The sequence below is a fragment of the Ambystoma mexicanum genome, chromosome 7p (genome assembly GCF_040938575.1).
Source record: "Ambystoma mexicanum isolate Mex_15411 chromosome 7p, UKY_AmexF1_1, whole genome shotgun sequence".
Lineage (NCBI taxonomy): Eukaryota > Metazoa > Chordata > Amphibia > Caudata > Ambystomatidae > Ambystoma > Ambystoma mexicanum.
In genome coordinates, this window is record NC_090939.1 from 168,656,428 (window position 1) to 168,680,073 (window position 23,646).

Below are 23,646 nucleotides of genomic sequence, written 5' to 3' on the forward strand. Positions count from 1 at the left end.
GCCCATAATTCCCCCAAAAGCTGGGCCATCTGATCTGTCTCGGAAGTCTCCATAGCACCCGGGTGGGAAATTGTGGGTAGGCTTCGCGGTCTGTCACGCTCACCTGATTCCCACGGAGGCGCAGGTCTGGCTTCGAGTGCTGATGCTTCTTCAATGGTGAAGCGCAGGACTCTGAATGAAGATTGACTCACTGGCTCGCAGGAATATTCCCCTGTGCGTGAAAAGGGAGTATTACCTACTGACGGAATAATGCTGAAGCCTCCCACTCCCTTCCAACCCTCCACGATAGCCTTCCTCGATTCCCTGTGAAGTCTCACCTTAGGGTCTGGAAGGATGAGTTCTCCATCCTGCTTCTGATGCAGGGGCGCGTTGAAACCCAGTTACTTCACTGGATTGAGGTTTGATGGGAGTTCAAATAAGCTTGACTATTCAGGTAAGGCGCTGTAAGAGTTCTGTAGCAAGTTCAAAAGTTCAAGCTTAATAATAATGTTCATTGTCTTATTGCAGCAAGCGCTAACGCTTATGTCTTTTTCCCCTTAGGGGCCGGGGTTCGGAATGCCGGAGATATGGTGCCGACCCGAAGTGAAACGTGCAGTTCCAGTAAATGACAGGTAAGTTCTGGATGAGAGTTCGGGTCATGTCTTTGCATTCGCTCATTCAATGTCTTTGTCTTTTTTCCCTATAGGGGCCGGGGTCTGGAATGCCAGGAAGCGGCAGGACCCGAAATTAAATGGGAATGACCCAACAGGTAAGTCTTAGAAGGAAACTGAGCTTTTCCTATTCCCTTCCTTCTCTCACCTTGTGTTCTTGTCTTTTTCTCTCTAGGCTCTGGGAAGTGGCTGCGGATCTGGATGATCGCTGCTGAAGATGGAGGTGCCCAGGAAAGGTGAGTGAAATGCAGCGCTGCAGCGATCGAAGCGAAATGCTTTTAAAATGATGTCTTCCCTTTCAGGATTGTCGGTGTGATGTCTCCGTGATGCAGCTTTAGCAGGTAAGGTCTTCTTTCTCTCCAATTCTCTCTTAGCAGGTGACCCAGGATGCTGACAGGCGTGGCTGAAGTCCAGATGCAGGAGCTGACACGGTGAGCGTCCAGCTGCGAGGAGCCTGCTGGCACTTCCCTGGGGGAAATAATGCCTGCCTCTGGGGTTGCTGGGTCGGACCTGGCTCCTTGGAGGTAGGCATCATGACACCCCCTTGGTTCGGTCAATGATACTGAAGGAGGCAGAAGCTCTTCATCGTATGGGTTTTGACATCTTCCCATTTAAGGACCAGTCTATTCCAACACAAATCCCTGATAGAGATAGGATAACAAGGCAAGAAAGTGAGGAACGAAGTTTCCATCACACCAATCAAAAAACTGATGATGTATCAGAGAAACAGGATTGGAGATGGTTGGCTCTATCTTTGCGAGATGCAATCTCCAATCTAAAGGAATTGGGTAACCTGCATAGTTACTAATCATGCTTTGAAATTGCTATGCTGGAATTCTCGTGGCAATTTCAATCTTTTTAACAACGAATCTCTCATGTTAGATTTACATGGCTTTGATCTAATTTTGTTAAAAGAAACCTGGCTGACCACTCATGTGGGCTGGGAAGATTTCGTAGTGGAGGACTTATGTGCCACAAAAGGTGCGAGAGGTCTGCAAAAAATAAACACTTGGAAACAAGGTCAATCGTTTCTCTTAACTGATTATTCGGTGGGAGATGGTTTGAATCTCTCCTCACTACTGATAATTAACGTGTATTGGAACGCGAATGTCTTATCCGATCAACAGCTGGAAATCAACTTAATTGATTTAGGTAAACAAATAGATCAGTGATCTACCAACAACACTTCTGGTCAAATAATAATAGCAGGCGATTTAAACGCTGACTGTGATGTGGACAGTTTGATGGGAGAATCCTTGCACCTCAAGGTTGGTAATTGGTAGCCAGAAACTGAGAGGATTCCTATGGCATAAATACACCGAATTGTGGGGATTAAAGCGTATTTCTAATGACCAATGTACATGGAATGCAAGAGGCTGTAAGTCCACTATTGATCATATTTTTCTAACTGCCAAATTGAGTTTTTCATTGTTAAGTTTTGAAGTGAAGCAAGTCTCGACAAGTGACCACTGTATGCTTGTGATGGAGTTTGAACTTTTAATCTGCGAAAGGGCTAAACAATGCTATAAGGAGGATCTTTTGCTTAACACCGCAAATAATAGGATTAAATGGTCCTTTAATTCCACACTCAAATTTACCTCTATGCTCATCGCTGAATATGAAAATAAACATTTGGAACAACGTTTGCATATGTTCTCGGTAAAAGAATTCGACGGCACCATTAGATCCAAAATTAAGGATTTTTTTTAACTTAAGCCTCGCAGATCTGTTCGGACAAATCAACACAAACATGCAATGGACATAGATGTTCACGAAAGAAAAAGAGAACTTAATGGGGAGCTCCGCAGACTGCGTAAACTGAATATAGCCGGTTCGGATCATTGGGTTTCTATTAAACGAGTAAAGCAATCATACAAAAACTGGCTGAGGAGCCATAGATGTATCATTGCTCAACGGGATGGTGAACGGATGTTAGGAGCAATGAGAGGGGTGAACTCGCATAACTTCTGGCAACTAATGAATAATGTGGACCCGACTCAAGTCAGAATAATGATAAATCCAATCCCTGAAGCCATCTGTGCAGGCCATTTTTCTAAGTTGTATAAGACCAACGACCAATGTTACTCACCTCATAGAGTGAGTCCTTTACCTTGGACATTGAGATATGAGGTAGGTATAATAAAGCATCTTATAATAAAATCTAAAAATACAGGAGCCCCTGGATTAAACAATCTCAGTAATAAGGTGCTAAAAGCTGACCCTCTCTTATGGGCAAGAATCTTATGTATACTTTTCAAAGACGTGTGTACACTTAAAATCATTCTGCAATCTTGGAGGGTGTCTATGGTCATCCCGGTGTTTAAAAAGGGTTCTTGATTGGAGCCCAGCAACTACAGACCCATAGCTATCGCGGACTCAGACTCTAAAATATTCGCATCCTTGGTATTGATTGATGTTCAGAGGTGGATGGATGATAATCATATACTTAGCATGAACCAAGTGGGTTTCAAGAAAAACTGCGTTACGGATTGTGGTGGGTTAGTCTTGCGATGTATCCAAAGCAAAGCGTGGGCTAAGGGGAAGAGTCAAACTTTTGTGGCATCTATGGACCTTAGCAAAGCATTTGACCTTGTTGACATGCCAATGATATGGCATAATCTAAAATCTCTAAAAATACCAATGCATTTATTGAACATTATTGTTGAACTTTACACAGACACTAGGCTAGTTGTAAGAATGAACACGGTCAGGGATATCTCTTCCCAAATTTTAATCAACAATGGCTTAAGACAAGGATGCATGCTGGTACCAACAATTTTTAACCTATATGTCAGTGGAGCTCAATTTGCCTTTATGAACATGGGTCTGGTTTCACCCAAACTGAATGGAAGAGGAATTTCGTGGTTGGCTTATGCTGATGATTTTCTCCTCTTGGACAATACCAAAGTGGGTTTACAGCGCCTAATTAAGACTTTTGAATTGTTTATAAGTAATCTATACCTAAAAATTAATCCCTCCAAAACGATTATAATTCGATTGGGACGGGCCAATAAGAAGCAGAACTCTCTCTCATGGTTCTGTGAAGGCAAAGAAATTAAGCCCCAAAAAGCATTCAAATATCTAGGTTATTGCTTTATGGGCACTGAATCGGTCACACTGTTTAAAAACCAACTTAAATCAAAAGCAGAAGTGGCTTTAAAACAGATGCGAATGCTGGAAAGAAAATATGGAGGTTTTACGATGAAACCAATGAGAGAATTTTATCTAAGTAAAGTTGTCCCGCGGATCACTTATGGCCTAGAAATCTTTTCAGTTGATATTGATGATTTTCTGAAAACATTGGAAGGTATTGTTTGGAGGGGGCTTTTGTTCTTTTTACCAAATTGTATCCCCATCGAAGTATTGAGATACGAATTGGGTTTACAATCCCTCCACTCGTTAGTTGCAACTAAATGGCTTATGTTGTGGAGAAAATGCCAATTATTGGGAGTCACCAACTTTTATGCGGAAGCAGGGGCTGATGTGTCTTGCCCCTTTATGGTTGCTCTAAACAATGAAATTGAGCTGATGCTAGAAGAAATTGGTATTGCTAAATGTACTGTTATGAACAAACCCATCAAATGCAAACAGATTATAAGGGGTATGGATTGGTCTTTGACAAAGAGTAAAGTGTTAGTTTCCAAATTGTACAATCAAGTCCATTCTTTTTGGAAACTTTTTCCGGCTATGGAATTCTACTGGACAAAATACCCATCTAGGAGCTTTAGAAACTCCTATATGAGATTTAGACTTAATGTCATGCATACCAATTGTATCTTAAATATAAGGAATCCGTTGGAGAGAAAGAAATGGTGTTGTTTCTGTAAGGTGTGTGAAACACATGAGACTCTAGAACATATTATGCTGAAATGTCCTGATTTGGTCAAACAAAGAACTGAATATTTTGCAGACTTATTTGACAATAGTTTTAGCAACGATCCTAATTATATATGGTATAGAATTAAAAGTGGATATTCATTGACGTTGTTTATTCGTGTAATTTCCTTTTTAAAACAGTACGTGATTTAAGTTAGACATTCTCTGTTTTTGGATATCTGTTTCATTGTCTATATGCTGTGATTGTGTGAAATTTTAATGGTTCATTTTTCTTTTTGTGTTTTAATCTTTCCATTTTGTGTATATTTTGTAAAGGTTTATGACAAACCATGAACAAATAAACAAATTAAAAAAAAAAAGTTTGCCTCTTTTTGGCATTATTGTCGATCTTTTGTGCTGAGCGTGGCCGCAAGCCAGTCCCAGTCATCGTTTTCCTTGTCTGTACTAATTCGACTGTTTGTTTTGGCTACTGGCAATTGTGAACCTTGATTTCCACTTATGGTGATTCTATTCTCCATTTTGGGTGTCTCTGAAACCCTCGTATCTTTACTCGTAGTAGGGTTAGAATTTAAATCACCTGACCTTTTTTCTTCACGTGTTTGTCTCAACGTTTGACTCAGCCTTTGGCCTTACTTCACAAGTTTGAGTTTGTGAGAACTCCTGTTTGTTCAGGGAGCGCAACACAGTGCTCTGGGTCAGGCAGCTTAACATTTCTCCTTTGTCTCGTGAGTTCGTTACGGGATGGTTAAGACTGATTAAGTCTAACATGTAAACTTCGAAACCCAGTGAGAATAGTGCAACATTAGCCTCAGTAATTGTATTGGCTATCAATGAAGAAGAGACATGAAGAATTACTTTATCGTTTTGATTTTCGTTTGGAAATTCGATTATCTTTAGATCTTTGGACGTAATAGCACATAAACTGGGAATCAAGTCCAACAACCTAATAATGTTGCACGATTTAAGATCAACTTATCCTTTAAGTCCGTCCTCTCAATCATCACCTTGAAAACCAGTTCCATGTCATTCGTTCGTTTAGCCTTGCCTCTGTCTCTTTCTTGGGAGATCACTTGTGAGTTCAAATGAGTATTTGATGATGTTGCCTTTGTTTTCCTATTAGGGATTCTATCCACACATGCCGCAGTTCTATGACTGACATCGATGTCTAATATCTCTTCGTTGGACATGCTAATTTGGGGGTCCTCTCTTTCACTCATTTGTATAACTCTTAGCCTGTTACATAGTTTAGCCCGTTTTCGTGCAGAGTCATAAACGTCGGACTTTCCAGGATTTTGCCTTCTACCTCTGGATTTACAGGTTTGTTGACGAAGTGACACATTCTAGAGATCTTTGTTCTCACCATCTGCGGTAAGACTGCTTGATCAGAGGACCGAACCGCCAAGCCAGGGACTGCTGAGGTATCTCCCTCTGTTTCGCCCGGGTGATCATTGGGCGAGACCTTGTGTGTATCTACAGAAATTTTTTGATGATGCATTTCGGGTCCTCTAATGGCCCGCACATCCTCTGTGTCGTCGTGTGTAGACATATTCAGGAGCTCATCAGCAGAGTCAAACGACAATTTGACTGTCTCCTTCGCAGGTTGTATAGGGACCACTTCCTTTATTGAATCTGGTCTTTTTTCTTTCAATTTAGGTTTGTTTAGGTCTTTCGTCACTATTTGAACGAAATTTAAATTCCTCAGAAATTTCCTTGCTCCCATGTTTTTGTTGATTCTCTTAGTTGTTAAGTTCTTTGGTTTTTTAACCATCTTTATGGAATTGGCTGTAGGCTCACCTGGGGTCTTACAATTTGCTACATTATCTCCAAAAATCGAGAATACATTTGGCTTCTCTACACACTTACTCACGGTTAGCGCGTTTTCCCCCTTACTGGGTTGACACGCTATGTCAGACGTTGACGGCCGTTGGTCAACAAAACCCAATTGTCTCTTACAGGCCCTCGCCTGTCCAAAGGCCGTATTGAATGAAATGTCGACAATTTTTTCACACTCGACTAAGGGACTAAGGTATTTATTTCACATCGTTGTGGACTCATCAAAGTGCCAACTGTATTCGAGTGAACTTGGTTAACTTGAGCCAGATCTTTACTGTTAGTAAGGTCAATCACGTGAGCCTGAGTGGATGGCGCAAGTACCTCCGGACCCTGAGGTATCGTTTCCATTATAATTGAAGCAGCATCACTACTGCCTCCAGAGTTCCCTTGCTTTAACTAAGAGCACACAGCACGAGATGGTGTTATACTTTTTTGTCGTCTGGAGCTGCTGTTTTGGTCGTTGTCATATTGAGGTCCTGTGCAAGTTAGACCTTTATATTTAAATAAGGCTAGTGCATCCCGAGCTACTTCAGCCAAATGTTTTTTGTCCAAGGAGTCATTTCTCTTTTGCTCGCACAGAACTTCAAGTGATGCGTCCAGGCCCTTTAACCCTTCATTAACATTACTGGCATACTGGCTGCATATTTGTTCCAAATGAGCAACTTTAGATTTCAATAAAGCCATCAAAGTTGTAGAGTCCTTTATAGAGTCATTCAGATTTTCATAGAGTTTCATGAACGGAGCCATAGAGATTACAAGTGAAGATATTATGGCAGCTTGTAGGTCCGTTGTTAGTCCAGCATCATTGACCTCCATGGTCTTTGCTTTGATGATATGTTTCTTTACTTTCTTATGTTTCGTAAATCTGCCCCTCCTTATTTTCGGAAAGGGGCGTTCCATAAAGGATGAATCAGACGGGTCACAATTGGCTGATGAATTCGTACCACTATTGGGTTGTGGATTTTGCATGTTCATTAACGTTGTTTCCGATACAAGCTGTTGGGCATTGACAGCTCTCTTCTGTGAATTCATTTATTTAAATGACAAGTCTTGCCTGGAGAATTCACTTGCTTGTCCTCTCATTTGAGACACATGCAGACTGCTTTGCACGTTTCTAATGAACATTTGCCCAGATCTCCTCACTTGCCTCCGTTGATTGAATATTCTGGCGCTTTAGGGTTACTTTTTGTGTATGTGGTGTTTCATCATGCAAAGAGTTACCCTTTTTCAGATTGATATTGCATATTTTATTAATTGCAATCATATTATGCAATATATTGTTGACAACCTCTATCGAATCACGACGCTCATCTCTTTCGAGACCCAGCAGCTCTTCTGTTGCTAGGGATCGTGTCTGCCGTTCCGGTGTGCTGTGGTTAATTGTGTTACCCAGCGAGGAGCAGAGTACCTCATCATGAGGTTCGTCAGGAACGCTCCCGATAGAGCGTGCCTCAGATCTTTCCAGTGATCCTGAGGACGGAGCTACGACAACCTCCTCACAGTTTTGCATGGAATGATCAAGCACATCATCTGTCTGGACCCCATTCGCAATATTGCTAGAGTTACTGGAATCGTTAGAGTTAGAATTAGTGATAGCAACAGTAACATCCTCCCGTTGCTCTTCATTCGTTGATGTGCAAGAATAGAATTGACTTACTTTCCTTGCACAGGGCCTGTTTACAGTGCTGCAGACTCCGATTTCATCCTTTTCGTCCTTGTCACGTTTCTTCTGCGCTCGTGTTCTGGATACGGGAATGGCCATAACGTAAACCTCGCTAGCGCGGCGCCACTCGCCAAACAGCCTAACAGCAGTTAGTCCAGCCCTTTCACCACAGGGCTTACACCACAAGCGTGCTGGAGGCGGCCTTTTAAGGGTCCGCTGGTCTTCCTTCCTTAAAGGCACACGCACCTCTCCACTGGTAATTGAGTAGGAAGCTCCACTCCACTCCACTCGCCACAGCCTAACAGCAGTTAGTCCAGCCCTTTCACCGCAACTATTGGCTTGTGAAGTGAAACTAGCAGAGAGATGGAATGAGAGGGGGGATATGCATACTGTGGGTATTGTTTGAATATGTATGCATCCTTTGAACACTCATGGCCATACTAGCCTCTGTGACCATTCCCACACACAACCGGCCCCTACCCATCTAAAACACCTTTTCCTCAGGATCTCTATGAGCTAGCTCTGTGTTTCTACGGGCCAGCCAATGTTATTTGTAAAACGTCGTCAGCATGCAAATGGTGTATTTGTAACTATAAATCAACTCCTAGTGTAATAAAAATGTCTCCATCAAGTGCGCCTTCGGGCACTTGATTTATAATCAATATGTGTGCCCTTACATCTGTTCCTTGCACTGAGTTGCAGTTAATAACAAGCATTGGCCAGGCCATTAGCTTTGGCTCTTGCATATGCATTTGCCAGGCACTGTCACAATATACCAAGGTGCTTTGAGATTGCTGCCTCTTTATGGAGAACAATGTGTACAAATGCGCATAAGACCTCAATACCATGCCAATATGCATGGAGTTTAGCTATTACACGGATGCCACTAAATGATTCCAAACACTACTTCCAAGAGCTGGAGAGGTGTGGTCTGTGGGCCTCGCATTGGCATATGTGGTGGGCATGTGAGAAAGCCCACATGTTTTGGAATTAAGTGCTTGGTTGGATCAGGGGATTAGAGAGAATACATACAGTGTTATGTCCCATGTCGGTAGTATTTGGACTGCAGCGGGAAGATGAGAGCTATACGGCAGTGCCACACGTGGTGTCTTTCTTGCTATTGGGGGCAAGAGCATGTTTGGCGACATTTTGGAAAAGACGGAGACTGTCCTCTGAACAGGAATGTGCCCTGACGGCAGGGAGCATCTGTGGGATGGAGCGATTAACAGCCTGGCTTTAGTTATACGAGCAGCAATATAGAATCAGAATGGACGCCTTTCATGCAGCAATGCTGTAACATGGCTGATGGCGGCTCGCCAAAGGCTGGAGAACTTAGCCGAGACGACAGTGGTAATCAATAGAGACGGTGCAACCATGCCAAAAGCGCTCCTGATAACAGGCTTATTCATGTCCTGATTAATGGAATCTCATTACATGTGATGTAACAGAGGTTTGGGCAGTAACAGGCAAATAGAAAAAGGAGCACTCCGGAGTGGGGGAGGGGCGGGGGGAGAAGGGACAAAAGGTGGGGGCTGCACTCGGAGGTTTGAACGAAGAAAGTTGATCTGCGAGTTGGTTGTTGGATTTGGGTCTGCACCTTGTGCGTAATTCTTGCTCCCCCAAAGTGAACAAAACAACAAATATGCATTATGAAAACATTATGCTAGTACTGAACACAGAACATCTCTTCTTAGAGGTACCCAAAACGTTGAAGCAAATGCAAAAAACCCTCAACTGTGAATAGCATAGTTATTCAAGTATGTATCACCAGCAAAAGGCTACCATTACAATACAATCAACATTACAGATCAAATATGCAGGCAATTATTTAACAAGTATACAGCTTTTACACAAAAAGAAATACACAAAACATCACCATAAGGAGAATCACAAAGTTTGAAAATGAATATTATAAAGAACAGTGTTTCTCTAGTCAAGCTGACACCTGCTATAATGAAAACATGAGGCATGTTTCAATCCCCTATGTCTCTGCGGGATATCCGCCAGGGGTGATCCACAGAGGTGACTGGTGATAATAGAGATACGTTTCTGTTCACATGGAGAAGGGTTAACCAATAGTTATACTTGGCCCAAGCTGTATGTGTTCACCAGTAGAAACGTGGACCAATGGTGGCACGTGCGTTGCACTTTAAATGGTTGTAAAGTTTGTGGGTCCCACAATCTTTGATCAAGGGAATGCAAAGCCCCATTATAAGACCCTGTTTGGAGAATCTAGATACAGAATCCAATCTTCTTGATGTGGCGGGACTCTGAAATCAAAGATCACCCTACACCTGAAGCTTTAGCACGTGCCCTAGTCTCTAACCCTCGTCCATGGTATGTTGCGGCCCCAGCCTCCAGGGAATGTTCTCAGAGGGTGGTGGGGGGAGGGGGGCTATGGCCACCTTGCTTGTCATGCACCACTCCAGATGATACCCTTGCTCCCTCTGTGTGTGGCAGTGTTGAGGGGGAGGTCACACAATCTCCTCAACTCACACAAAAGTAAAACATAAAGGTTAGGATCATTCACTTCACTTTGGACTGATAACAGATTGAAGCCTCGAGACAGAAGTTGCTCAAACAAAACGAGCTTTTACGATGACAAGACGGGAATAATAGCCCATGCCGAAGCAGGGAATATGTAGTCGGTTTTGCAGACATTAGATTTTCTGACTATGTTTGAAGAGGGACCTTTCTTAGTGAGGCTAAGGCTGCCCACAGGCTTACAAGTCAGTCATTTGGTTGTGTCATTTCGCATGATGGGTCGCCTGGGTCAGGGGTGAGACAGTCATTTCTCGATTCTAATCAGGCTATGTCATGTGATGTTATGTCAGTGGGTCAAAGGCCATGTAAGGTAATAGCTTTGTAATGTCATCATTGTCCTTATTACAATTGTTTTAAACTTGAAAAATAATACATCTTTTTGGTCGCAACATGTTGACAGGTTTGCGGCAGCGCCTGGAAAAGGCCTTACCCACGCCCACATAGAAGGCAACACTTTTGGCTTTGCCAACGCTCCTTTAATTCACATGGCCCAGGGACCAGCTTGGAATTGGCTTCCGTTCATGTTTCATTTTCTATGCCCTCCCATATTCCAACAAACCTCAGGATATTCTGCTGCACACAGGAAACCTGACCTGGGAAGTAAACACAGAGGAACTATTTATGAAAAAGTATGTCTTTAATCAATCCCGCTCATAATGTATCTTGTTCTTCTACGTCTTGGGGGGGCACGGGGTTCTCCCCCATCAGTGGTGGAATGGCCTACAGGGAATTCTGGAGATTTCTGAGTGGGCCTCTGCAGCATGGGCCTCTTTTCTGAGAGCACTCAGAAATGTTTATATTGCTACGTGCAGCACACACAATTAAGATGCTGTGTTCGCTTGCATGTTGTGATATGGGGCCACTTTGGAACATAAATCCCGTGCCTCTTTTGGTTTCCGGTCCACTCCTGCCCCTCCTACATGCCCTGCCTAGGGAGTGGCACATTGCTCACCGCCATACACCATAATGGTGAGTGTGAAAAGGCTCTCGAGCCCTTTCATCCAGGGTGCTAGCTTCTAGCTAACTCATCCTAACAAGCATGGAGTACTTGAAAACAATGTCATACTCAGGGGCGTTGCTAGTGGGGGGCTAACGGGGCTATAGCCCCTGATCTTTTGGTTGTAGCCCCGGATAGAATCTCAGGAGCTACAGCCAAAATACTAGCCAGCCCCCAGTCCCAACAGTTCCGTCATCAGCGTAGCCCCAGGTCTTTTCCAGACCTAGCAACTCCCCTGGTCATACTCATGGGGTACAGTGCCTGAAAAGCGGGTCAAATTATACATTTTGATTTTTTTTGTTCACGGTGAAAAGTCATGAGGCCTCAATGGAGGCCTGAAAGCTGTCAGGCGTTGCTGGGGGGTGGGGGGAGGCTGAGGGGGCCTATAGCCCCGTGTCCTTTGGTTGTAGCCACAGATAGAAGCTCAGGGCTACAACCAAAAGGGCTAGCTACCATCGAGTCCTGGCATTAGCATAGCCCCAGATCTTTTCCAGACCTAGCAACACCCCTGCGACTCAGCACTCGAAAAATCATAAGCATACCCTATTGAAGATATTGCAGAACGGTGCTGGTGATTGGTCTAGAGACTAGATTGGTGACCTTAGAACCTTCAGACCTGGGTTCCAATCCCGGATTTGACACTCTACCCACGAACGTTTGATTCAGGACACAATGTGTAATGTAACGTAATGCTTAACTCTTGAATGTGCTGACGAGTACTATCCTACATATACGTCATCATCATCCAGACATCCATCACATCCTTAGTTCCTCTAATATCGTCTCAGTTGGACCCTGTACGCCATACTGTGTGTGTGTGTGTGCAGAACATCTCGGCTCGGAGGTTCTGACTACAGCAAATGTCCTCTGTGTGTCTCCCTTCACCTGTACTCCCTACGTTTCTTTACTGCATCTTGCTCTTCCCTCCCTAGCCTTTCTGCTCCCTTGGACTATCCAGGTAAGGCGTGACACCGGGTCAAGGATTCACGTTCTCCCTCATCATCTGAACCCCTGGCTAATTCACTAGTCAAGGGGAGTCTATCGAGGTAGGTTGTTGGTCGTCTCATATGAATGAAGTTTGCTTTGTGGGAAAAGCTGATGAAGGTTTGATACCCCACTGACCTTTAGGAGGTATTTTGTCAATGGGTTTGGACATTCAGAGGTCGATCTATGTCTGACACTGCATCGGGTCACACACATCCAACTTCTGACACCAGTTGTGGTAGATCAGAACCAGGAGACGGACAGTGTGGCATTATGACTGGCTGTTTCTTTATTATAACACAAGACCTGAGCTGTCCCTAAGCCTATCATTCTATGCCCTACTCGGAAAAGGAAAACATCAAAGGGTGATCCTCAGGATGTCTTTCAAAACAAAAGTCCTCTGTTCAGAATCCTACGCTAACCTGAGGTCTTTCCCTACCACTACAAAAGAAGACGATACATCTAACAAATGTACAAGTAGGGCCCTTACCAACAGAATAATGGTGGCTAGGTTCTGACCCCCAGCCGTGTTTTTCTTTATCAAAAGGGGCTTGTCACCCAGGTACACATTTCAACCAAGTACACTACATTTTCCTTCATCCTTTCACTCCTTGGGTCTGTTGTCAGTCTTTATTTTTGTCTCTCTTTCCTCTGGTCTCCCAGGGTTATATCTCAGTCTCTTGTACTCTTCCTCACTTGGGAACCCCTGGCTCATGTCCTCACTCTGGCTGTTGTTCTTATACTCCCTATTAAGGAAACCTCTGGCATTCTCCACACCTGGGGACTGCCTGGTTTCTAACCCACCTTGTGGTTTTGTTCATCTCACTATACCTAGGATCTCATTCATTTCACCCCACCTTGGGGTCTCGTTTCTTTCACCCTGACTTGGAGACTCACTTCTCTCACCCCACTTTGGGGTCTCATTTCTCTCACCCCACCTTGGGGTCTTCCTTCTCTTGCCCTGCCTTAGGGTCTTGTTTCTCTCCATCCACCTTGGGATCTCGTACCTCTCACCCCACCTTGGGGTCCTGTTTCTTTTACCCCACCTTGGGGTCTTGCTTTTCTCACCTCGCCTTGGACTTTCACATTTCTCACCCCGCCTTGGGGTCTCATTTATCTCACCTGGCCTTGGGGTCTCGCCTCTTTCCCCTGGCCTTGAGGCTTCACTTCCCTTACCCTGCTTGGGGTCTTGCTTCTCTCACCATGCCTCGAGGTCTTGTATCTCTCGCCCCACCTTGGGGTCTGGTTTCTCTCACCCCACTTTGGGGTCTTTTCTTCTCTCACCCTGCCTTGCGATCTCGCTTCTCCTCCCCCCACCTTATAGTCTTTTTGGACCTCAATGCCTTCCTTCCAGTTTTCCGGAGCCACTCCGCACCTCTGGTTTCCAGCAGTTCTCCTCGGGAGCGTCAGTGAGTTTGCCCGGCATGGAGCCTCTACTTTGGCTCTTCCACAGTGCTCGGTATGAAGTCTGGCTTGCCCTCTCTTCCCGACAGCTTCTCAAGTTTCCACCTGTATTCATAGCTTGGCACTGTTTTGGGCCGGACACGTCTGGCCCCGGTAGGGGATTTGAGTGTTCCGCAGGCTCGGCTAGGGCTGCGTCTGCCACACTTGGCATACACTTTCTCTTCCATGCCACACCTTCCAGGAGGAAGTTCCCGGGCTTCTCCAGCTCAGCAAGTATCTCTTCCCCTTACTTACCATTCTGATTTGCTCTTTATCTACCACTGTGCCAGGAGGTGGGACTATCCACCGCTCTCGTCTCAGGCGAGGACACAGGGTCAGAAACCACACCAGACATTCACACAGGAAGCTTCATTTTATCATCCAGTTTAATTCCCATGTATCCAACAAAGGTATTGGGATCTTGAGATAAGGAAGGGGATTTCCTGTCCACTCAAGTGAGTGTCACCTTCAGTGGAATCCTGCTTGCCCTGTCCCTTAGGACGCACCTCCCTGGTGTCAAAGGGGTAGCTCCCTGGAGTCATCACAGCTCCCAAGTAATAAAAACAATGGGCCTCATTACAAGTGTTCCGGTCCGGTAACAACGTTGCTGGTAAGCCTACCGGCACCATTGTTACCGGACCGGCACATTACAGGTCTGTCTGCCGGAGTTACTGTGTCCGGCAGGTCTGACCCTACCAAGCACAGCAACCGCGGTAAGCAGACTGTAAAAGTAGCACCAGCACCGTTAATAACGGTGCCGGTGCTACCGTGCTGCCCATTCCCATTGAGTCCTATCGGAGTTACTGTGTCCGGCAGGTCTGACCCTACCAAGCACAGCAACCGCGGTAAGCAGACTGTAAAAGTAGCACCAGCACCGTTAATAACGGTGCCGGTGCTACCGTGCTGCCCATTCCCATTGAGTCCTATCGGACTCAAATGGGAATGGGGATTAACATTTTTCCGGCGCCTGACTTCCAGGAACACTGGGGTTGTAATCCAGAAAAATTCGGAAGTCCGGCGGCAACCTGCCTGTTTTACCGGCACGGTTACCGCTGGACTTATAATGAGGCCCAATGACTTTACTTTGCAATAAAATCTGAAACTGCAACAAGCAGTTAAATTCTTCTCTATTCACAATTATCTCACATAAACTGATTTGCTTTGCTTTGTGAATGCAGCAATCTGTGTAAGCCAATTTGCTAATGTGAAATTCGTTAGTGTTCAATGCAATGGCGAGAAGATTACATAGGTTTAGATTTAACAGCTTGCCTTGGTTTGGCTTGGTGTTCAAAAGAGGCTCACAAACAAGGACCTTGCACGGCATAGCTCCGTTTTTGGTAGGGCTGCACACATATGGAGTTCCTGATAGAGTGCCTGCTCTCAGACACATGCCACTCTCTTCTACCAGTAATTGAGTGTGAGTGATGCATAGCATGCAATGCTATGCCTGTGCAAATGGTTGCACAATGGGAAGGGGTGTCAGTGCAGGCAGTCTCTAATTTTCAAGAAACATCTCTCTGTGTCCCCTTCATTGTAAGGTGTGCAGGATTCTGCTTGTTTCTTTCTATTGTAAGGTGTGCAGGATTCTGCTTGTTTCTTTCTATTGTAAGGTGTACAGGATTCTGCTTGCTTCTTTCTATTGTAAGGTGTGTAGGATTCTGCTTGTTTCTTTTCACATCATCATTGCACGTGTGCATTTGGCAATGTAAGGAATGCAGTGTACCCTCACAAAAGAGGTGCCCGGGGCAGAGGCCCACCAGGAAATGTCCAGACCTCACTAGAGGCCATTCTTTGGCTGACTGCTGCCTTCTGAAGAACACAGGCGACAGTCACCTGCTCCCGCACTCCTTTGCTGCCATTTTATTTTAGTTATTTCACATAGTGTACAGCTAGCTCGAAAGAGTGCCGGAGGACTTTTGAGCACATGCATTGCAGCAGGACTCTCTTGAGCCATCAGTGCTGCGACAAGAGGTCTGTTTGAGGATCAGCGACAAAAGCTGTGATATGATTGACAGTGAAGATGCAAATGTATCTTTAAAGATACCTTGAGAGGTGTGATTTACAACAGCGCTCCTCGGTATGTCGGTCTCACCCACTAATGCATCTATACACGATAGGGAGGTTAAATCGCAGGAGATTTAGCCGAAGCCAATTCCATCGATTTTCTTGTCGAATGAATTTGGCCACAAATATATGTGGGGCAGAGTAAGGGTAATAATTAAGGTGGGGGAGAGGAGGCTGCGGGGGTTCTCCCCCTGCATATATTTGCGGCCAAATGGCTTAAAAGAAAAAGAAGTGGATGGATTTTGATTCTACCAAATCTCCTCGATGAAATCTGTAATGGTTTATTGAGGGGCCACCCTCAACACCAGAAGTTCCTTCCCTCCCCAAGCCAGGTATCACACAATGAACTGTTTAATGTCAGTTGTAATTGTAATTCTAATTGTTTATTTGTAGAACGCTTATACACAAATGAAGTGCTTCAAAGCGCTTCAAGGCGGGAAGGGAACAAGGGAGTACATTCGTTATTCTTAGGCCTTGAAGATTCTGAATGATTTACAACAATAGCGAGCCTACTAGGCCAGAGACAAATATATACTAGTGAAGTGCTTGACAAAGAGGGTCGGGGGGGGGGAGCATACAGATCAATAAACTACAGTACTGGCCTGGTGACATTTCAGGTTGCTTGTTAGTTGGTCATCCAATGCTCCTATGCCTGAGTATTTCAAGCACGCCCAAAGTAGGGAGGGGAGACAGAGGGAGGACCGGACAGACTTGCAAGGCCTAGAACATTCAAGGTGAAGGATGTGCAAGTGCGCGTAACAGTAAGTGCGAGGGAGGGGAAGGGGGACAAGTGCGCCCAGTCCTGCATGGGCCTGGGTTAAGTGCAGAGGGGGTGCCCCTCTCATGGAGCATATTGCAGTAGTGCCAGGCAGAGTGCGGAGGGCTGGAGGCAAGTGCAGGAATGGCCGGTGAGCCTGGGACCTGTGAGACTCTGGAGGTGCACCAGGCGACCAGTTAGCTAACTGAGCCGGTTGGGTAAGAGAAAGAAGGAGGGAAAGAAGCAAGGAGAAAGGCGGTTAGCAGGGGAAAGGGATAGAGAAGGAGGAAGAGAAGAGGTAGGTCTTGAGGAGTTTCTGGACATTAAGGAGGTCCGACTGAAGACGGGGAGAGATGGGTAGGCTGTTCCAGAGGGAGGAACCTGCAGAAGATAAGGATCTTCCCCAAATCTGTTTGGAGAAGCGACTCACCTGCAGAGAGTTGGAGGAGGCCAAGCAGAGGGTTCTAGAAGGAGAGTATTTGGGAAGAGAGCGTTTTAGACAGTAAGGGCCTCGGCCCCAGAAAGCATTGTGGACTATGCAGAGGGACTTGAACTTGATCCTTGCAGCCACGGGGAGCCAGTGAGTGATTTCAGTGCCAGAGAAATGCGGTCCGTGGGCTTGAGGCCAAAGATAAGTCTTGCAGTTATGTTCTAGATAAGTTGCAGAGGTCGGACTATACAAGTAGGAAGATTGAGAAAGAGTCTGTTGCAGTAGTCCAGTCTGGAGAGAACCAGGGCTCTGGAGACAGTGAGCCCTGGGGGAAGGTGAGAAAAGGTAGAATACCTCTGAGGCGGTGCAGCTGGTAGTGAGACTTTTTGGACATGTCCAAGATGTGAGAAGAGAAGGAGAGAGTAGAGTCGAAGATGGCCGCCAGGTTTTTTGCCTAACTGGTGGGTGGGGGCACAGGACCAATGGAGGCCGGCCAGAGTGAGAGTGGGAAAGTGGGAGCAGGGGTCACAATGAGGATGATCTCTGTCTTGATGGCATTAAGGCAGAGATTGTTAGCAGCACACCAGGACTGAATTGCGGATAGACAGTCAGGAATGAACGAGGAGGAGGAAAAGGCTGAGGGTAGCCTGAAAGAGAGCTGTGTGTCATACGCATAACACTGAAAGTTGAAGTTGAAGGTGGAGATTATGTGGGCCAAAGGGGCCATGCAGACATTGTAAAACCAGGGGAATAAATTAGATCCCTGGGAGACACCACAAATAGCGAGTGAAAAGTACCCAAGTTCCACCTGGGAAGAACGGTCAGAGAGAAAGGATGCAAGCCACGCCATGGACTGATCTGTGATACCCCAGGTTTCCCGGAGATGGGTGATCAGGATGTTGTAGTTTACTGTATCAAAAGCAGAGGAGAGGTCAAGGAGAATGAGGACAGAGGGAGAGTTAAAGTCAAGGATTGAGAGCAGGTCTTCACGGGTGTTCAGAAGAGCAGTTTCCGTACCTCTGGATGCTCTAAAACCAGACTGGTGGTCATGGAGACAACCAACAGATTTAGTGTGGACAGTAAGCTGAGAGATAGCCAGCTTCTCCAGGAGTTTGCCCAGTATCTTTATTCAGCACTGTATCCAATTCATCTCATATCCCTTGGATCCCTCCCCCTGAGCTACCAATGAGCCAAGAACCAGGCCGGTGTACAGGAAATATATTTGTATTCATTTGAATAATTAAAATGCAGATCACACTAAAATGACACCCGCCACCATCTTTGTGGCTCACAATTAAACTTCATGTTACATAAATAAATCACACAAGCTGGTTAGAAAAAACACAAATCACAATACTTTACTTTCTACATATTTCACTTCAAGAAATAACAATGGTCAATGAACAAAATGAATTTACATGTGCACCGCTGTGCAATTTCGATTTTCCTGCAAGCTTAAAAGGCTAGCAGTTTGGTTTACAGATTTGTACAAATGCATATGGTAATTATTATTTCATCCACACTTTTACCTTAAAATCAACACAGGGTGATTAAGCAGTTTGTTTTTCAGACTCCCACTGTTGGGGAAGCTAGATGGAAAAATTGGGATGATTTTAAGGAATTTTGTATTTCAGACCCCCCTCCACTTAAAGGCATGTGTTGGGGAAGCTGGGCAGAAAGATTGCCCGATTATATTAAAGTCTATAGTTTTCAGCGCACACTGGGAATGAGCTTAGTTAATTTTGAATTTTAATAAAAATCACCCCAAGGTGTTGCAACAAATGGGGAATTATTTAAATTAATATTTTTAGTTAAATATGCTAAGAATCTACACAGTTTTGACCCCCTCTCCCACCACCACCACCCACTACAAAGGAAAAGGATTTAAGGCAAGCAGATTCCTCCACCTTTGGATTTCAAATGGCTCAATTCTACTTACATTGAAAACCTCTGTTTTAAGTTCAGGGAAGCCAGCTGCATTTTAGGACCCTCTTGGAGGACAGGGCATGGGTCTGGTCACTTCACTCTCAAGGATGGCCCTCAGCTCTTCTCCATAGGGCCCAGTCAGGCTTAGGCCTCCCCAGCAATAGACAGCTAAACCCAGATGCAATTTCAGCAATATCGTTTGGTGTTTCCTTGCAGCTGTCAGATGGTAATTTTTAGCAGCTCTCCTCTATCATAGTTCATCCACTTTACATACATCAAGATTTCAACATTGGGCGATGCCCTGTAAGAATTCTTGAAACAAGGATTGGACAGTTACCCTTCTCTCTACCCCCAAGTCCATTCTCTCTCTCTATGGATTGGTTTAGGAGTCTAGAGCAGAAATATGGCAACTCCCATTTGGAATCCCCTTTTGCTTTCATGTCAACTTTTGCCAAAAATCTAGTTGTGTATCAAAACTTCATAATTCACTAATAACTGCTGTAATATATATATATTCTCCTTCATCTAATCATGGGGAAATTAATAGAAAGACAGCCGGGTCTATACAATGCTGCATGGCCAGGTGACAATCTTCCACTGTTTATTCAAAATGCATAATAGTTAGGAACAAGTAATTTACTCTCGCAATGCATAATTTTACCTTCCATCAGTTCGGCAACTCTTATATTTCAGACATGTTAAAAACAGCCAGATGTGTCCAGATATAGATAAGCAGCACAACCATCCCACGCATTCACATGGACAAAAACTTCAGACCCACCATACTGGAAGCAGATAGAGGAAGCATGGTGTAAATCCCCCCAGCTGACCTTCCGCACATGCAGGCTCTGAAAACCCAGCCAAACTCAGGTCCCCTCAAAGCAACACACAATACAGTAGCAAATGGGAAAGCAGCAGCTCAGAAATGGGGATGCACAGGGACTCTGGGCCCTCTCACACCATTATGGGACAATCTTGAGTTCTCACCAGGTCTTCACTCTCATAACTTTTCTGCCTGGCAAGACAGGAGCCTCCGGAGGATCTCACACTTCCTAGAGGGGGGTAACCCATTCACATTTAAAGGTTGCAAGGCAAAATTTAAAATCGCAGAAGGGGAGAGGTTCAGATACTCTCAGATCCGTCACTGGCTATCCCAGAAGATTGTTAAGGAGAAGGGCTCCAGGGACCTCACAGCACTGGAATTAACATTAACATCCGCTCCCCCTAGAGGGAAAATCTCCACCATATATCAACTTCTGGACAAGTCAGACCCCACCATCAAAGAAAAATAGATGATCAACTAGGAGAAAGACCTGTGGTGAATAATAGACACTGAGGCCTGGGACAAGATCTGGGCAAGAATGCATAAAAGCATCCAATGCGTCACCAACAGAGAGGGCGGGTATAATGTTTGTTACAGATACTACGTCACTCCAGTACAGCTACATAAATCCAACCCAAACCTCCCATCGAGCTGCTGAAGAGGCTGCACAACTGAGGAAACGCTATTCCACCTGCTATGGACATGCCCGCAGGCTGCGAACTACTGGCGAGTGGTACTAGACCACATAAAGTCGATAACAGGTCTTGCAATTCCCTGGGACCCGGGGATCATACTGTTGGTGGGTACCGGTGATGGGGAATTCTTACTGACAGGCCACACAGCCCGGCTATGTACCCACCTTTTGACAGCAGCCAAATTCGCACTAGCACAGCTCTGGAAAAACCCAGAGGGGCCCTCAATCGTGATATGGTGGTCAAAGTGCTGGGACATTGTAGTGGCCGAAACAATCACAGCATTACGAGCAGGGAACCTGAACCACTTTCGGAACACATGGGCTCCATTCATGGACTACGCAGTAAAATTCCCCGGTCTCACCCGAAGGCCCCCACTAACCCGCTGGCTGGAATGAGCCGAGAGACTAAGAGATAATACCACACTGAATGCAGCCCTGCGGAAGGCTGTACACCTCCTCAGGCCTGAATCCCCTAATGTGAGACTATACTAAGAGCGTGCTAATGTTGTATTTTCTATGAATATATGCATTGTCTGATGTCTTTGTCAATTCTTAAAATGCTAATAAAATGTTGAGTTGAAAAAAAAACAACCAGGAACACATTTTAGCTTGCCATTACAATTCCCTAAATTGCAGGTGGATGAATTTTATTTCAACAAAATTGCCTGGAATTGATCTACAAAATAACACATAAATGAATGCAATATGACTTGTTGTTAAGTTTCATGCTTAAGTTATGATTGCCCTTTTAAGCTAATGGGAAATCTTCATTTTATAAAAATATGAGCTCCCCTTCCACCAGGCCATTTGTCATTCCTGCCCAGCATGTGACCAGAGCTTCCTGGACTATGTTTTTATTAGCCTCTTTGTTGTTTGCAGTTAGCAGGTTGCCGGTCATAAATGCTTGTGAGGCGTCAGCTACACAGAGATCTTCCACCGTAGATAAGGAGCTAGGCTGGTATTGCGATGTCACCAGGTCCGGCTGCCATCTGGCATCCTGTCCTGTTATCTGTAGTGGACCACCATTCGATCTGAAACACTCCTATTTTCTTGTATTTTTAAAGAGCTCAGCTTGCCTTGATTGCAGCTCCTCCCACATTCAAGTCATGCACAGACTATGCCCTTTGCCATTCATAGAAAGGAGCCATCAGAGACAATCGGTCTGGGAACAGGGTTTTTTCCAACACCCTTTGCAGGCCATTCTTTATTGTAGTTGTAAATAGCCGGGGGATGTAAAAGCCAGGCTTGCAGTGGGGGAGTCCTTTGTGAAGTCTGCCCAGCAACAAGCAAAAGTGTCTGCCTTAGACCTAAATGAAATCCTCATGTGACCCATGAAACAAAGCAGCCTTTTCTTTTCAATTGCCAGTATTTTGCATCTGAAGCATAATAAACATTACATCTTGTCAACACACACTATGGGCCTCACTAGAACCTGGGTGGCCGTGGAATGAACGGTGTCGGTAAGGGACCAGCACCGTTCATTCTGGACTGCCTCATTACGAGGTCTGCTGCGGGTCCCGCTCAGGACGCCTGGCCAGACCAGGCGTCCTGAGCAGGACCCGCTAGCAGACCAGGATGCTAACAACGGGCCCGTCATTAATAGGCCCATTGTTAGCATCCTCCTCTTTCCCATTGAGACCTATGGTCGGCATGACCCGCTTATTGCCCTTTTCTGTGCTCAGATAAAAAAACATTATCAGCAGCAGCCGTGCCCTTAATAAGAAAGAAATTTGAAGTCCCCTTTCTCATGAAAAGCAGGATTTTCAAACATTGACAAGAAAATGGTATACAGATGCTAATAAGGGCACGGCTGCCGCCAGGGTCGTAATGAGGCCCTATGTCTTTTCCCTGTCATTTGTATGTTATATGGGGAATATTTTTCTTATGTCTTGCTTTCAAACTGCAAACCCACAAGTAAAGCCATTTTCTTGTCAATGTTTGAAAATCCTGCTTTTCATGAGAAATGGGCCTTTAAATTTCTTCTGCCACAGTGAATTAAAAGGCTGCTTTTCCTTTTGTAATTGCCGATAGGCCTTTTTCAGATAGCACTTCCTTGTGTTAGTTTGTTGGGGCCTTGGATTAAACCCCACATTCCGAGCCCCCCGGTGATTCCATGATTCTTCGTGGGGAAGAGTAGGGCAGAGTGGGGTTTTCACCCGAAGTCCTTTTGTCTTTTTTTTCATATTTGTCTTTCTTTTGGAGCCCGTCCGGCTCAATTTCCTTCATTAGGGTGTGGGCACTCCAGCTTTCCCTTCCGTTTTTGGGTTAGGGGGTGTAGCACAGCACCCCCTTTCTTCCTTCTTTCCGAGGTCCCTGGGGTCCTACCCGGACTTCCCTGTTGCCTCCACGCTGGAAGCGAAGGAAGTTAATTAGCTAGCAAATAGAAAAAAAAGGTTAATTACTTTTTACACAACATATTTCCCTATAAGATGGTGGTACGCTTACCTGGTGTCTTGCAGGGTCGGACGAAGACCTACCGTATCTGTGGATTCCTGGCATATTGAAACTTGCAAAGTTATACCCAAACCTCTTAATAAGGCAAACGCGTGTGGCACAAAACTGATGCCCACTCACTCTGGCCGCCAAAGTGGTTGGATTATTGTTGAGTGGGGATGGGAACTGCAGAGTGGTTCTCTGTGCTTTTGGAAATGGTCACTGGAATGGCTTCCCCTCTGGTCATACAATATAATGTGAGGTTACTGGTCAGGAACTCTTAAACCCTGCCTTGATGTAACTCAAATTAGCTTAATTGTATGCTCAGTGCTTACCAATTTAACTTCCTTGAGATGTAAATGCAGGAGCAATAGACCTTGATGCAGTTCCCTGAAAGTGCATTAAATGTTGCTCCAAATATCTTTCCTTCCACCGGTGGCACACACTTAGAGTTTGAAATAGTCTATTCAATCCAACTGTTGTAGCTTGAAAACAACGAAGAAACTGTGAGTCTTGTAACTTGGCAATAACGTCGAAAATATGCACTTTACAGCTTGAAAACAAGTTG